This window comes from Oryzias latipes, chromosome 8 (assembly GCF_053564925.1).
Source record: "Oryzias latipes strain Hd-rR chromosome 8, Olatipes_Hd-rR_3.1".
In the NCBI taxonomy this organism is placed as follows: domain Eukaryota; kingdom Metazoa; phylum Chordata; class Actinopteri; order Beloniformes; family Adrianichthyidae; genus Oryzias; species Oryzias latipes.
In genome coordinates, this window is record NC_136244.1 from 26,298,613 (window position 1) to 26,314,907 (window position 16,295).

Sequence of the window (16,295 nt, forward strand, 5' to 3'; positions counted from 1 at the left end):
TCAATAAAAGTACACAACGTTTACTGTTTAAGTAGAGGACGTTTAACATTTTTGGCTTTATCGATGTTTTTGAAGAGCTGAAGGTTTCAATATTTCATCAAGTCCCACTCCAATCATCTTTTTTATCTATTGAAAAAAATGGTTCCCAATGGTCTTTTATTTATGATTATGCCGTTTTTAAGCCAAAATCAATCAAACCTGTGTCATTTTTCTAGGACATAGTTTCTGCAGAGCAGCAGGAGTTCATTCGAAATTCACCTCTGAGTTGAGGACGGGACTGTTGGCAAGCCCCCCCCCCACCCGGTAGTGAGAGCTTTTGTTTACATGCTCTCCTGCTAGCTTACAGCCCCTCACATTAACAGTGCAACAAAATGGCAGCAATATCAGATCCATCCATCCGTACAGTTTAGATCCAGATTCCAGCTCAGATGAGGAAAACAAAGATAAACATGGATCTGTTTGTCTGACAGTGGATGATCAGAATGGAGCAGAGCGGGGAGCTTGTGGCCCCGTCCAGTGTATTTTCTACGTCACAAATTTTCATCTGCTTCTGATTCATAACAATTTGTTTAAAGAAATACTCAGAAATGCAGTTTTAATCTTAATTTTCTTTACACGTCCTCCATCATCAGAAAAATTCCACAAGAACATGTTATCAGAACGGATCTTTAATTTTATTCTATAAAAGTGTACTTTGGCATAAATTACTGACATTGAAAAATATCTGTAGTTTACGAGACTTTAATAACAAAGATTGACCCTGAAAAGCTGCTCGGGTTTCACTTTAAAATGGTATTTTTTTTAATAGAATGGGAGAATTAGATCAAAGAAGCGGTTTTAACTTTTGTTGGTTTATAAAATTTCCTCATTATTCATTCATTCCATCGAATTCATCAGTCAGCATCTGAAGATGCAAGCAGGAGGAGTTCATCAAGTAATCAGTCCCCTGCAGACGCTCTGATTTACGGTCGATATGTTTGTACGCCGCTCCGAATCCGCTCATGTTTAGCTTCTCTCTGCTCCTCCAGAGCTGCCCTGACATTATGTTTCCCTGTCAGACACCTGAATTCCAGTCATGCAATGCCCGCCAGGATTCATAACCCGAGCGAGCTCGCAGACAGGTGCGTCTGGCGCCCAGAATGAACACAAACAGCAAGCGGTGGAAAATGGAGGCTCTCCCAGGGCTTGTTAGTCTATCTTCTTTTTTCTGTTTTTTCTTTTGATAACCACATATCCTTCAGCCTTTTCATCTCTCACTGGTTCGGTTTTTATTTGGTTTTTCATTTCTCAAGCTCCTGACGTGTAATTTCCTGTGTTCCTCTCTTTATATATCTATAAAGAGTTATCTGCGTGATCGTCGCAGGCCTGTATGTGCAGCAGAGACTTCTCACCCCTAATGCAGCCTCCTTTCACATCCTCTAATGCGGCGGCTTTGAGTGAAAAGCAGACGAGACGTCGAGCATCCTCTTTCTGCGCCTAATTAAGACGAGGGAAATGTTTGGTTGGGAGTGAGAGATGAAGATGTGACGGGTGGAGACTCGCTGACAGCAGGAGTCCAAGACGGAGCAGGAAATTCATTTCCTCCACGTGTAATCAGTCTGACAAACGGAGGCCTGCCTCTCCTCGCTGCGTCTGACTGTAAATGAGCGTCCAGAGGATTTCTGCTGCAGGTCCTGTCTCACGGCCGTGCACAGCAACACAAACACTTAACTCCCTAGTCTGGTTCTGCTATACAAAATGATGAGGTTGTTCTGTTTACTAAGGATTTTACAAATGTTGCAGCGGCAATAGGGGAGGCGTGTTTCTTCTTCACTCCTGGTCAGAAAAACAAAGCTGCTGAGGAAATTGGTTTCTGATTGACGGGAGATGCATAAAGCCGTGACGCTAAATCGTGCAATTTCTTATTTGGACCATTTACTTCACTGGCTACATGGGTAAAAATTGAGATATAAGAAGAAAGTTAAAACTTTTCCACATTTTAATTCTTTTCTGCTGTTAGTGTTGGATTTACTCGATGATGCTGAAAATGTTCGGTGATCTGTTGCAATCCAAATTACACACAAACTTTGACCGACTGTAACTCTTCAACCCTTTACATGATCAACATAAACCCGCCGATTCTGCCGCGGAGAAAACTGTCTCTTCACGTCGCGACGTAAAGTGTTGCTTATTAGCGCACGGCTGCTTTTCTCTGCTTTACAAAGGGCTAGAATTACGTTAATTGTTTAAATTAGTTGAACTGTTGTGGTCGTTGAAAGAATGTAAACACTGGAGCTGTGCTGAAGGGTTAAACTGAATGCAGCTTCACCTTATAATACCATCCATCCATCTTCCGGGTCGCAGGGGCAGCAGTCTAGGGAGAGATGCCCAGACTTCCCTCGCCCCAGCCCCTTCCTCCAGCTACGACATAACCACGGACGCCGCTCCGATCCGCCTGTCAATCTCACGTTCCGGTTTTTCCTCACTCGTGAACAAGACCCAGAGGTATTTAAACTCCTCCACTAGGGGCAGGGACACTCCACCCACCGAGAAATGGCAAACTACCTTTCTCCGGTCGAGAACCATGGCCTCAAATTTAGCTGTGCTGACCCGGTCCTGTTGGCTTGATGAAGCCAACAGGACAACATCATCTGCAAAAAGCAGCACTTTATAATAAATCAAGGTAAATGAAAGGTAACCAAATGAAAAAGCAGACTAAATAACCTAAATGTAATTTGAAAAGGTTAAAGAGTGCTTCAAATATATACTCGGCAGGTTAAATACTAAATTACAAGACCATCAAGTGTAAATCAGTGAACCGGTGAACTATTAAATCCAGTTTATTGTACATATTTTTTGCAGAAAAACACAAATTCGCTGAAAAACATTTATCAGCTTAAAATGTCTTAAAGTGTTCTTCACAGCGAATGTCGCCAATGAACCATTTAATTCAGGACTCGGCTTCATTTAGCACCTTAAATGGAAAAATGGGGTATACGAAGACGCTGAATTTCAAATTGGCTGATAAAATGTGAGTTTAAAAAAAATGTTGTCAATTTTCTGCTTAAAAGAGAAAATGTTTTTCAAAGTTAAATTCCAGAGATTTGGTTCCAGAGCTTCATACTCTGCAGCTTTTCCTGCAAGACACGAGAAGAAAACGAGATCGAACATCAATGGAATGAGATGAGAACGTGAAATATAAGAATTGATTTGGCTCAGTGATTAAACTACTGCAGCATAAAGCGTAATTTCTGCCCGTTTGCTCTTTAATGCTGGTTCCTTTCATGTAAAGTCCGCAACCCAAAAGCAGACCCGACAACAAAGCCTTTCCTGCAACGTCCTGTACATGTTTGGCTTTAGTGGGGGAGGTTGCATCCTACATTTATTTTCCATTGTATGTGTGAGTTTTGACAGACCCCCATTCTTGCCTCATCTGTCCCCTGACCCTCCTTTTGTGCCAACCCGACAGCTCTTCTGACAGAAAGCCTGACGGTTATCTTTCACATTTGTTCTCTGTCAGATGCTGCTTCTACGTCTGGCTCCAGCCTCAGAGCTCCTTTCATGCTTTGTCTCGTCCTTCAGAGGTTTTCTTTGTTCATCTGTCAAAACATCCTGAAAGTTTTGTCATTTTTACTCAATTGTGTTGATAATTTAGCATTTATTTTTTCCAATTCATTTGTGTTTTTGTGTCATTTGAGCTAAAGTGGTGACTCTAGAGAGAGAGGGGAACCATCTGAACTTCAAGTGGTCCTTCAGATCATAAGAAGCTTCTGAGATCTAGCAGGGTTCCAGATGATGCTAAATGTATGCCAGACCGGAGGCAGGGCATTGAGTATGAACAACAAATCCTGAAAATGTTCTCCAGTTTTTCCATCCTAAAGTTCTGTTGACTACAGTTCCAGTAGATCAAATGAAGACGCAGCAACACCTCAATAGAAATGGAACAGCTAGAAAACAAAAGTATTTTTAACATGTTTTACAAACTGACTTTTTTTTCATCTTTAGTGGAAAAACCAAAAGAACTCCCAAAACCTTAGTTGAACATTTACCAGACACATTCTGGTACGACCAGTCAACCCTAAAGATGACATGATCACCAGATTTTAGTGAGATTCTTCATTTCATATTTATTCTACTATTTATTCAAATTGTTGACTGTATTTAAAGCAAAATGTGATTCTTCAATAAACTGAACTTCAGCCTAATTTTTTTTTAATCTACGAAAAACTCTTGATGCTTTTACTTTGAAAATGCAAAACATCACCAACACTTTACTTTAAAGATTTATTTACCTCCGATGAAAGTTGTGCATTGTTTTTTTGTTTTTAGTTTTAAACAACCAACATTATTCTTCATCTTCCATCCATCCATTCATCCTTCTGTCTTCTTCCGCTCATCCTGGACGGGGTCGTGGGGACAATCCAAGTCTAAAGATGCCCATACTTCCCTCTCCCTGACCACTTCCTCCAGCTCCTCTGGAGGGACTCTGAGGCGTTCCCAGGCCAGCCGAGAGACGTAGGCCGAATTCAAAGTCATTCTGCACTTGGAATATACACAATGCAACTTTGAAATGATAATTACATTGGCTGAAATGTATTTTTACTACCCTCTACTGTATTTATAAAGATCGCAAATCCGCCATCTTGGACATCACAAATATTTGTTCTCGGATTTTTAGGAACAGATCGCAAATATCCGATACGCGTTACAGCCCTTCATGTTGGTTCCTTTCGGAAAATGTAAGAGTAAAGCTCCAGACGTGGTCATTGGGAAGCTTCATGGGGAAAAAGTAATGTTCCAATGGCTTTGGCATGGCGAACTAGCAAAGCGGTGTTTCCCTGTTTCTCACACGTTTTTTACCAGAACATTGTGATTATTTACTATAAGAATTGTTGGCTCAAGCTTAACAAAACAATATGACGTATGGTATGAACTTTATTAGGAATGTGGGTGACAAAAAATATTTGTTGCCAAGGAAATCCAAAATTTTACTTTTGCCGATTCTTCTAAAAATGTTTGTCATACTTAGGTGATCAAAACATGAAATAGTTACTATGGACATAAACTCAACAGAAAATTCTCCACTTTGAAAATACAGTTTTTCCTTAGTTTGTCACCTCTTGGGGTTACCAGGGTGGCAGAAGCAGAGGGCTGGTCAAAAGGGGCTGAAAGGCAGGAGGTAGTTGGATGTTATTAATGATTATAAATCATTATGTTTATTAATGATTTACTCACTCTAATCATCTGAAATCTATAAATGCTCAAATATCAGTAGGTACATTTGCCATAGCAAGTTTAACTGGAAGTCCTGGTGTCCACCACAATTCATCACATACTGAGTTGTATCCAATAACCAAACATCATGACCTGGGTTGACTTTGGCCCTGTGTGTTTGTCAAAGGAAATGAAAGGTCTGTGTGTCTGCGGGTCAAACGCTTTTCACCTGCAGCCCACTGGCAAGCTGCAGGCGCAGTAAATTCCGGATCTCTGAGGGCTTCAAGCCAGAGTTTTAATAAGCAGTCTGACGGTGTAGCTGTTGAGACGCGGGCTAACCACAGGGCATGTTTGACACAAGGAAACAGGAAAGCAGCAGCAGTTGGGGGCCCCTGCCCCTCCACCCGAGGCTTCATAACTGGCAAAGGCTCAGCGGGGAGAAGGGGGGCAGTTTTGATTGTTTCCGTTAATTACGAAAACACAGTTATTGAGGACGGCCGCGAGTGTGAAAGGTCCTTCTGTTGTGAAATCTTTTCAAGCTCTGCTATTCTAGCTGCAGCCTTTGTTGGAGCAGTCGATACTGTGGATGACAGCGCCTAATCAATTACTCCGATGGCGTCAGTCGTTTAGCATGTGCCGCTAAGGAAAATGGAGAGCTGACGCCCTCTGAAGCTGAATTAATCACAAGTCTTCTAACAAACACTGTTGGGTGCATTAGCGGTACGTCTCGGCACACAACGCCCCAAAGCGTTCAGCCACCATTAATTAGCATCATCATCTGCAATTGTTTACTTGTTGCAACCGATCATTTAATTAAGCCGCTACGGAACGAGGATCTAAATATTGAGGATGGATTTTAACAAGATCAGACGCAGCTTTAGGAAGCCTGGCTCCGTGGAACAAGTACCAATCACATTTCTATGTAGATTTCTGTAATTATCCGATGTAATCATCGCACATTACTTGAAAGGCTGGGAGGAGAGGGGCTCTTCTCCCATGAAGGCCACTCGAATGCAGGCGGCAGGGACGGAAACAGCTGTAGGAGAACGCCAGTTATCCATGAAAGATGGTGGGATGACTGGCTTCAGGCAGGTGCCACTTCCTCCCCTTTCATTTTGTAAATTGCCAACACATCTGCGCCACAATGGAGTTTCATCCTCATGAATTTATTATTGCTTCTCAATAAAGTCTGAATGTCTTTGCTGGGATTCGAGTCCCTCCCTAGCTTTGACAAAAGTTAATAGTTTATTAGAAATGGCTCCCCTAAAGCCCCGATCAATCAAGCGGCGGGGTGCAGGGATACGGGCAAAATTAGGAGAATGCCGAAGTCAACAGAGGCTGCATCTCCATCAGAGCCAGCAGCTGATCTGGGAAATAATGAGTCTTCATTTGTCCAAATCAAGATGCTAGAGGAGGTGAAAGAAAAGACGACCATCGTTTCAGCCCGCGTAAGCTAACAGAGGCTAGCGACTAGCGTTTCTCTGACTGATGTTATGCGGGTCACCTGCGTGTCTAGCACAGGTTGTCACCTGCAGGCCGCCGGTCTCCACCAGTGAGGCCAGTAGTGACTACACCCCCTGCAATCCCTCATACCAAGTTCCAGTCCGCTGCCTCTCTTTGGACGCGTCAAATTCTCTGCTCGACACTTGTCCTAAAATGTTTTCAGACACTTGCGTGATACGTGTGGGAGGAGCTACTGTGCGAGGTTTTTAGCCTCGACATTAAATGAAAGCATTTTGAGTGTGTATGTCATCATGCATGGAAGGCACGGATGGGGTTTAGAGATCAGGTTCACTTTAAAGGGTTCTACAAAAGCATCGGGAATCACATCTCTGACAAACGCCATCATTAGTCACAAAAAAACTTTGATTTCAACTTTGATAGTTGGTAATAATGTGTGAGAAAGTTATGTAAAGTCGTCTAAACGTAAACACTAATGCAGCATTGAAACAACATTCCTGGCCTCATGTAATATGAAAACACAGCCGGAGAACCGGCAGTTTGTCAAACAAAAATACTTTTTTTTTTCCCCTGAAGGTCTCATTTCAGTCAAATGGCTTTTGGCATAAACAACACATCGAGCTCTGTTAGCCGTGAAGTTTTAAAAGCTTCAGATGCTTCACATCTGTCCAAGTTTGTCAGCTTAATTTTCTTCCAAATCAAGACTCAGTCTACAGAAATGAGCAGCATTTCTCTGTGGAAGATACAAGGTCATCCTGAGAGAGGTAAACAACAGACTGGATAGTCTCCTGACTGGAAAAAGCGTGTCGGGCAGTGACACCCAATCTCCAATCAATACTGGAGAAACAAAGATCATTGGCCTCAGGCGCCCCTGGTGGGAGGCTGACGTGGAGGAATCGGTTCCTCATCCTTTGCTCCCGTTCCACATCCAAATGTGAAGCATTCTCCACTCATTTGTTCAGGCTGAATTTTTAGTTCTCCATGAATTTTACATGAAGCCTGACTGAGTGAGGTCTGAGGCTGTAAGACTCGGATGAGCTTCATCCAAAGTCAAAGAAAAAGATGTTTTCCAAGCTGGAAAGTAAACATTTAGCATTCTGCAAATGCTGGTGAGAAGCCGAGCTTGCCTCACAATTACAGAAGATCTCTGTTTTCATTTTCCGGTTTTGACAAATGCTTCTCGTCTCCTTCATCGAGATGCTTCATCAGCCTCCTGATCAACAGCTGCTTTATGCCAAGAAAGCGGTGTAATTACGGGAAAATGTGGAGTGTAATTAATGCAAAGAAGCTCATTCTGCCTTTTTTTCACACTCAACATGATGGGATGTGGTGATGAAAGCATTTCGGTAGATGTGGAGGTATTGATCACGCTGCTGTGCGATGTCACAGGGAGAATTCTGCTGGTTTTGGGGGATCGTAATGTCTGATCAACAGGTAGAAATCTTCGCGCAGGAGTCCAGCTCTCCACAGCAAGGATAACGGCAGCTTTGTGTGATGTTACTTCTGACATATCGAAGAAGACATCAGATAAATCTGTGCTTATCCTTGTTAGTAAGTCACATACTCCAAGGAGCTTCACGAGACGCCGGCGGTTGGTGGCGCCAGGTTGGTACAGAGGCCCAAGCATCGCCTGGATTCACATTCATGTGTTTTGTTTGTTTTTTTTAGCTTTAAAATAAGCCGAGTGGAAAAGCTGTTTCTTACAAAAGTGCAGTTTTTGAGCTGGAAAATTAACTAATTTGTCATCAGCAAAGACAATCTGTTTTTTTCCTTTTAACACATTAAGAATATTTAATATGCAAAGAGAAATGTTTTAATTAAGCTGAGTGAATGAAGTGGAAATAAGGCTGAGAAATTCGTTTTTTTTTTTAAATCCTAGTTTAGAGAAACTTCCATCAAAATGATGCGAGAAGTGTGAAGGTTCGCTGCCGGACGCCAAAAACTCTGACAGCAAACAGAATAATTACCGGTTTGGCTCCAAGCTTAAACATCCAAAATGTACAGTTTGTATGCAGAAAAAATGTCGCATGTGAAAGATGAACACAATTTTATGTGAGCATTTGAAAAAATCCTCATAGAACAACTGTTCAATATCAGGCGCACCAACAGTCTTTCTAAAATCTGTATTTTTCCCAAAACCTTTCAACTGTCTTTATGCTGAAGGGCTAACGAAAGTCACAGTTTTATTAAAGAAAAACACAATTAGAAACAATAGACCACAACAAGAATCAAGTTTCTCATGCACAAGGGAGAAGTAACCAGTGTGACAGAAGACAACCCCCACGCTGCTCTTCTCAAAGGTTCTCTCTTCCCTCGTGCTGCTTTTATTAAGAACAGAAGAAGGAGGAAACAATTTCAAGACAAAGAGAAAATGTTCATTAGGGGCTGTCGTATAATGAGCCCTTTGGTGGCTTCTAACTTCAAACAGTATTCCTTATCGACTCAGGACAGTGTCGTAAAAACCCCTCATCCTGGCTGGGATGAGAAACAGATGAACACACAAACAAAGCTGTCTAAAAAGGTCAATCTGAGTTAACATTTAACCAAATACATTTAAACAATGATAATAATAAACAATGTCCTTCACGATAAGAAAAGTTGTTGCTTCAGAAGAAATCAAAAGTTTAAGACAAAGATTTTACAAGGTCCCTTACTGGGAGGTGTGTTTGGAGAGCTGTTGGGTTTGGAGCTTTGTCCATAACTGCGATGGGAAAGCATTAAGCTGCATTCACACCCGATACGTTTTTTGTAGCATCAATATAGAGATCCTATCTGATGTCCGTTGGGGGGATTTGAGCGTCAGGTGCAGCGTGGAGGTCTTTGACATTTTACTTATTTAGATGGTGACGATAATAAAGAGTTCGTCTAATTTTATTGTTATTCTTGCGACTAATGCGGGACAGCCAGTCGTCATACTGGGTCACAGAGAGACAGACGTACCGCTAAAAGTGTCTGTCATTCAGACGCAGCTCTTGCAGTCGATGGTGAAACTCACCGTACTGGGAGCGTCTCCCCATGATGTCATGAACCCAGACGTGGACATGGCATTACCCATGTTTTTGTAGAACCTTTTACAATAACTCAACCCATGTAAAAGAGATATACAGTCGATGCATCAATGTAGGCTTAAAACTTTGGACAGAAGCTCCTCCATCGCATGACAATGGAGCGTACCATTGTGGTGAGTTTGTCATGGATTATTCGTAAGGCTAATGGAAGTTCCCCGAACTCACCGCATAACGTATTGGTAAAGCTGTCGTTTACGCAACACTCCGGTCGTTACGACACGCCTGTTTCTCACCTCAATGTGTTGTTTTAGTGTTCTGTAGGACCCGCATACCCGTACAGCAAATTCAGGAACTTTTTCTTTCCTCTGTCTACTGAGCGATTTAGGACCTTGGTGTTTCGTGGAGGTCACCTGTGTACAGATTTGACCACGCGCAGACAGACCAGATGTAGCTAAAAGAGTAGTTGTGAGTAAGGCTTAAGAGAGAGCACAGCATCTATTTTTGAACGGCTTTTACGAGTTTAAACGCTTGCTGATTTGACAAAGCTGTATAAATGCAAGCTTTTATCTGGCATGAAGCACGGATAAACCACATTTAAAGTGGTACCAGATGCATTCTAATACTTCTTATTATCAGGAAGAATATGCTAATTGTTCAGTGTGGTGGAAACAAAGTGTTTAAGCTAAGATTGGTTCCTCATGAGCTCAACTGTGAGACAAACTCTGGGAAATAAGAGGAAAAAACAAGATTTATCAGCAAAAAAAATGTGTGGTTTACTACTTTTTGTTCTATAGAATTTAAAGTATGATGTTTATTTGAGAGAAAAAAAATGTACATTTGAGTTGTAAAGCTGGACATTTTCAAATGGAAGTCAACAAGGATTGGCCGCCTCCAGCAGTGGTGGGTATCTGGCCTCTCCATTAGCCACACATTTGCACAAAGGCAAAACGAGGTGAAACGTTCCATCAGAGCCACATGGTCGCTTCACTCTGCCAGCATAATGACATAGCATGAGCTCTCTCCATGGCCGGCGTCTGTCCATCAGTCTCCCCATAGAGAGGCATTTAAAATGGATCTGGGTCACAGTGGGATCCCCTCTGCCCACCGGCTGGAACCTGGAAGCGCTGAATTCATTTGTGAGGAAGCGGCCGGTGTTGTCAGAGACGATCCGTGTGGCAAACGTCACTGTAGACTGTCTTTTCTTTGACTTTTAAATGCCACCCTGCCCCACCAAAAAAGAAAATCATGGCCTCCAACTTTGAATATGATATTGTTTCTTCTAAATGTTTTTTTTTATGACACCCAACTTTACACAAACCGATGCATTTGAGAAACGTTTAGTTATGCAAGTGGGTTGTTTTTGCAGTTCTTGTCTTCTTGTGGGTCACAAAACTAAAAAAAAAATGAATATGTTCTTCAAAAACAGCCAATACAGTTCATGTCTGCTTTCCATTTAATGAAAACGATTGAGAAAAGGCTTGGATTCACTAGTTCATTAACTTTGATAATGTTTTAGATTTTATCTTTAACTCTTTCATTTATTATCATTTTGGCACCATTTGTTCCTTTTGGAAGACTGGAGTTGAACGCTATCACACCAAAATGAAACAATATACAAAATAATATAAAATTGACAGAAATCTAAATTATGTGCATAATTACTAATGAATTTGTCAGCCTGTAACTTGAAGTAGCAAAACATGGCTGGATAATCCTTTTTTTTTTTTCAACAGAATATTCTTTTATTGTTTGAATGGTTTGAAGCTTTCACACTATTGAGATTCTCTTGCCACTTTCCGCATGTTTTTGGACGTCCATAATGCTTCAACCCTCTCATTTAATTCATTCGGTTACCAAAACGCTGAGCTCTTTTGGGAGATTGGCGCTCGAAATGTTCAACTTTGTAGCTCTTCAACTTTCTAAACTACAGAACCAAAACTTTTCTTTCAACTCTATTGAAAATGAATGGCAGTTAACTTTTAAACAACTCAGTCAGCAGACATGGGCTCTTCATTTTGTTGGTTTTTGTGCAAGCACAGCTTAAATTTGATGAAAACTAAAGATCATTTCTGGATTTAAGATCCAGGCGGAACCAGAGTGGTGACATCATTGCTACGAGTCGAAAAAAGGAATTTTTGCAAACAGAATTTTTACTGATAAACTACCACAAATATAACCAAAAACCCAGCAGTGTTCAGCATTTCAGCACACGGCTTGAGCTTCAGTGACTGCATTCATCTTAAAGTGGTCACACTTACGTTATCTCAAGTAACTCACTGCTGGTGTTAAAGATGATTTTAGATCAAAGATTCCTTTTATTGTTGTAAATCCTTCAGAGAAGACTATTTCATACATTCATAAAATATATATTTTATGTAATTGTTGCATTTTATATAAACCTGGATAAAAGATACAGAAAATCCTAAAGCTGTGATTTGATTTATTGATGTTGAATCCGTGTTTCTCTGACAGGAACATCATGACAGAACATGGACCGTTTCTGCTTTTCTGACTCAATTATATGTTTATTCTAGTTATTAAATAAACAAAACGTGAAAAATCTTGTTCAAATAACGACTGTTAAGTTCTGATTGGGGTTTGGAAATAATATGATCTTTTTTAAAGCAAATACTTTTTAAACTAAAAGTTTGTAATCAGAGACTTTTGAATTCATAATGAAATTTTGCAATCAGCAATGCCATTAATTGCATTTAATCACGGGAAATCAGGCGATTAATTGCAATTAAACTTGTGAATAGTTATCCAGCACTATTATAAATAGTTTTGTGTTTCTCAATCATGCAGAATTTATTATATTTTTCTGTTTAAGTTTATAATTATTATTCTGGTGGAGGAGCTTCTGGGAATCATTTTGTCTTTAATAGACTTGGAGAAAGTAAAAATCTTTTTGTAGGTGATTTCATTGCAGGTCCTGAAGGATTTAAAATGTGCATGTTTAGCATTTTTAGCATAACTCAGCATCATCTGGATGCTTTTGACTGTTTCCATGACATCTTAAAGGTTCCTGAGTTAACAGAACTCCAATGCAAATGGTGCTTTTGGTGTTTTTAACCTGTTTTTATGACATTTTTCTGATGATGGAGATGAAGAAAATTCAGCTTAAAATTGCATTTCTCAGTATTTCTTTAGTAAAATTATAGTGAATCAGAAGGAGAAAAACAAATGCAGTTTGATAATAATCATATTAGTGACGTAAAAGATACGCTGGGCGGGGCCACAAGCTCCCTGCTCCGCTCTGTTCTGATGCATCCTCTGCAGACAAATAGATCCATGTTCGTCTTTGTTTTCCTGGTCTGAGCTGGAGTCTGGATCCAGTACGACTGGATAGCTCTGGTATTGCTCGCCGGTTTTGTTTGGGAGAGTCAGGGGCTGTAAGCTAGCAGGAGAGTAAGCGTGTAAACAGATGGATCACAGGAAAGGGGCTTTGCACCAACGTCCTGTTTTTATTGTCCTGCCCTGTTTTGTTCCCCGACGTTGTGTCATAAATTGCACCTTTTTGTCGCACCGCTTTGCGAGTTGCTGTTTCCGTGGTTGTGGTTGGTTTTGTCCTGAAACCTCTCCTTCCACCGGCTCAGTCGAATCCCCCTCAGAGATGAGTGGAGCTGCCGTCAGAGAGCTGCTTGTAAGTGATTCCAAACTGTTGGCTGCTCTATAGTTTGATCCTTTTAATTGATTATGCTGTTCAACAAATCCATATTTATGCTGGTGTGCAGAGTCAGAGTTGCTGCAGGAGCATTGAAAGAAGACATTCAAAGGTTATAATTGGATTTCACACACGCAGAGGCTGAGGTTACCCCAAAGACGAGCATCGTGGAGAGATAAACTGGGTTTAAAGTTTGGGAGCTCTTTGTTTCTTGTTTTGCTTTTTTAATGTGGAATTTATATTGGTTTCTTTGCTGCAGGGATACAGAAGTGAGTGTAATTTCAGCAGGAAATGTAGTGTACAGCTGCAGGCTGAAAGGACCAAAGCAGAGTTTTATAATTACAGGATGAAACTGGAGAAGGATTCATTATTCAGAAAAGCCAGGAGTTTCAGTGACATCTCATTTATGTCTGTGGAAACCTTTTAGGAAACGCCACATGCTGCTGCTGCATGTAAGCATTTTCATGCTAATTTATAAAACATTTTGGTGTACTTGTGTATTTAAAGTTGTAGAAGTGACACTTAAAAATTCACTTTTTTTAAACGCGAGGGCGCAATTGTCGCTTAGAACTGGGCCGAGTGTGACGTCGTCCGTAGAAAATGGTTTCTTCCGGCTCCAACCAAATGAAGTCAATTCAGTCGATACGGATGCCGCCGTGTTGGAGCCAAATGTTGTCAGTGATTTGGTGGTTCTGAGTGATTGTTTCTATGGCAACTGCTCTAACAAAAGCAGGAGTGAGCTTGTTGGAAGGCCACACCCCTATGTGAAAGCAACGTTTTTTGACGGCTGGATGTGGGGGCCAGCAGGCTCCACCCACTTTTATTGAGGCATCTGATTGGTCAGTTTTTAACTTGAAAAGTTTAAACTACAAAAAAAGAAGAAGAAAGAAATCAAGAAAAAAGTAACAGCTGTTAATTTCTCTAGAGAAGTCGATGGGATTTTGGCTTGTTTGAGCCAGCGGGTACTTCCTGTTTGGAACGCCTGGGGGGCGGGGCCACTCAGTCAATGCTTTGTTCTCATTTCCATGTTGTTTCATTTGTTTTTTTAGCATTTGATTAATGTTTTCCACCATTTATGCTCAATTTAGGTTTTTTACAGTTTTTGTACTTTAATCATTTTGATCATCAATAGTTATTGGATTTTTAATGTTTTATGTAAAATAATAATAATAATTGTCAATGTTATCTGGATTTATTTTTTTTTCTTCAAAAATATTTTGTGAAATGTGTCTTAGGTCAGCCTTGCCCGAAATAAATTGCTTTTAGAAATAATCATCACAGTGGCCTTAAAGCAGATGTTGACATGACTCGTCAAACTCTCATCAACAGCTTCAATAGGTTTATGAAATCTTCAGTCAAATTACGATTTCAATATAAAAGGATTCCCTGAATTGATTAACTCTAGTTTTAACATTGTTCAGCCTCATTTTAGCACAGTCCACTTAAATTTGACAATTAGAAATATGATTGAAAACGTTTTTGTAGGTTTCTATTTAAGATGTACCTTTAAACCCCTAATTTGGGATTTGTCGGACTTTTACGTATATTGTTCTATAACTTTTTCACACCGTTTTTTTTATCATCAAGTTAGTTTTCTGAAATAATGTTGAAAAAGGTGGCGTCGCGTGTTAGTAATGAAGGTTTTCCAATTAGCTGCTGTGTTGGTCCTCCAGCAGAACAACAGACAGCAGTGCTGGTGGTTCAGTGAGTCCCTGCAGAGATGGATCTGTGGAGCTGCGTCCACGCCGCTCTTTAAGGAGCCTAGAATCAATCTTTCTGCTAAAGCAGTGACGGACTGTGGACTCTGTCAGATGGAGAAACGGCCTCATAACCTAGCAGTGGCAGTTTACAGCTCACTGGAGACACTGAGCGAATCAAGACTTCATATATGGAAACGCAGCAAACCCTGCGTGGACGGAGGAGCCGACAGAAACCCGGAATATCATTTGATGGTTTTATGGTAAAGGTAGTTTTGCTGACATTGTTGGAGAGTCAGCGTTTCTCGTTGCCTCGCCGGGTGACTCCATGTCCCCCATGTGTCAAAGTTTTATGAAATTTTGCTTTATCTGTATCATAAAGGCCAGTGAGATTGGCTTTGTGGCTTTAAATATCCAGCAGGGTTTGTTTGTTTTGTTTTTTAACGATCAGCATCAAGAAATCTGAACACGTTTCAAGAAATGTTTTCAATCAAACGGATAAAACCAATAATCAATCATAACGTCCCTATAACACATACACCCCTTTTTATATTTAATGGCACTTCAGACATGAGGATCAATACGTTTGATTATAAGTTTGTGGCTGGTATTAAACCTGTTTATATTTTTTTGTTTTTCTTTAATAAAGACTCTTGTCAAGGATCTCATTTAAGCAAAAGGTTAATTTTTCCCATGTTGTGGTGCAAATCAGCATATTAGGTCCTGTGGCCATCCCATAAGTTTCCTTTGAAAGTCCCTGACGTGGTTTCATTAGCCTCATAAGAGATTTAGTCCCCATTCACTTTTTGGATGGTTTCTCCTGTTGTGATGTCATAATTTATAGGGCAGAGTGGTTCATTTTGCTCAAAATCTATCTTACCAGGTGTGTGTATACATTCTGGGAAGGTTTTGAGGATTTGCAGCGGGGATGAAATCTTTACTCAAAGGCGCAAAAAGAAAGACAAATTGCGAAAAACAATCTGGTCCTTCAGTCCAGGACGGCTGAGGGACAAAATGATCATGGAAAAGATTTAACATTATCTTCTAACTTTTTTATTTCTTCACAATGTCTTTTCATTTGTAATGTTTTCATTAGTGTTGCTTTGGGAGGATCACTTTCAATCATTTACTTTAAAAAATCATCAATACTTCATTGTTTTAATTGCAGAAAAATCCCGAACATCTGAGGTTTGCTTCGGCCAGCAGGGGGCAGTGTAATTTAGCTAATGAGTTTCATGAGTAGAATCACGTCGCAGAGAAACAGGAAGTACC

General features: G+C 40.5%; 1 protein-coding gene across 6 annotated transcripts in view; it reads left to right on the top strand.

The window, feature by feature from the left end:
* Positions 1-16,295, top strand: part of shisa6a (shisa family member 6a) — a 63,846-nt gene that overhangs the window by 34,421 nt on the left and 13,130 nt on the right. The gene's annotated exons all lie outside the window — the stretch shown is intronic.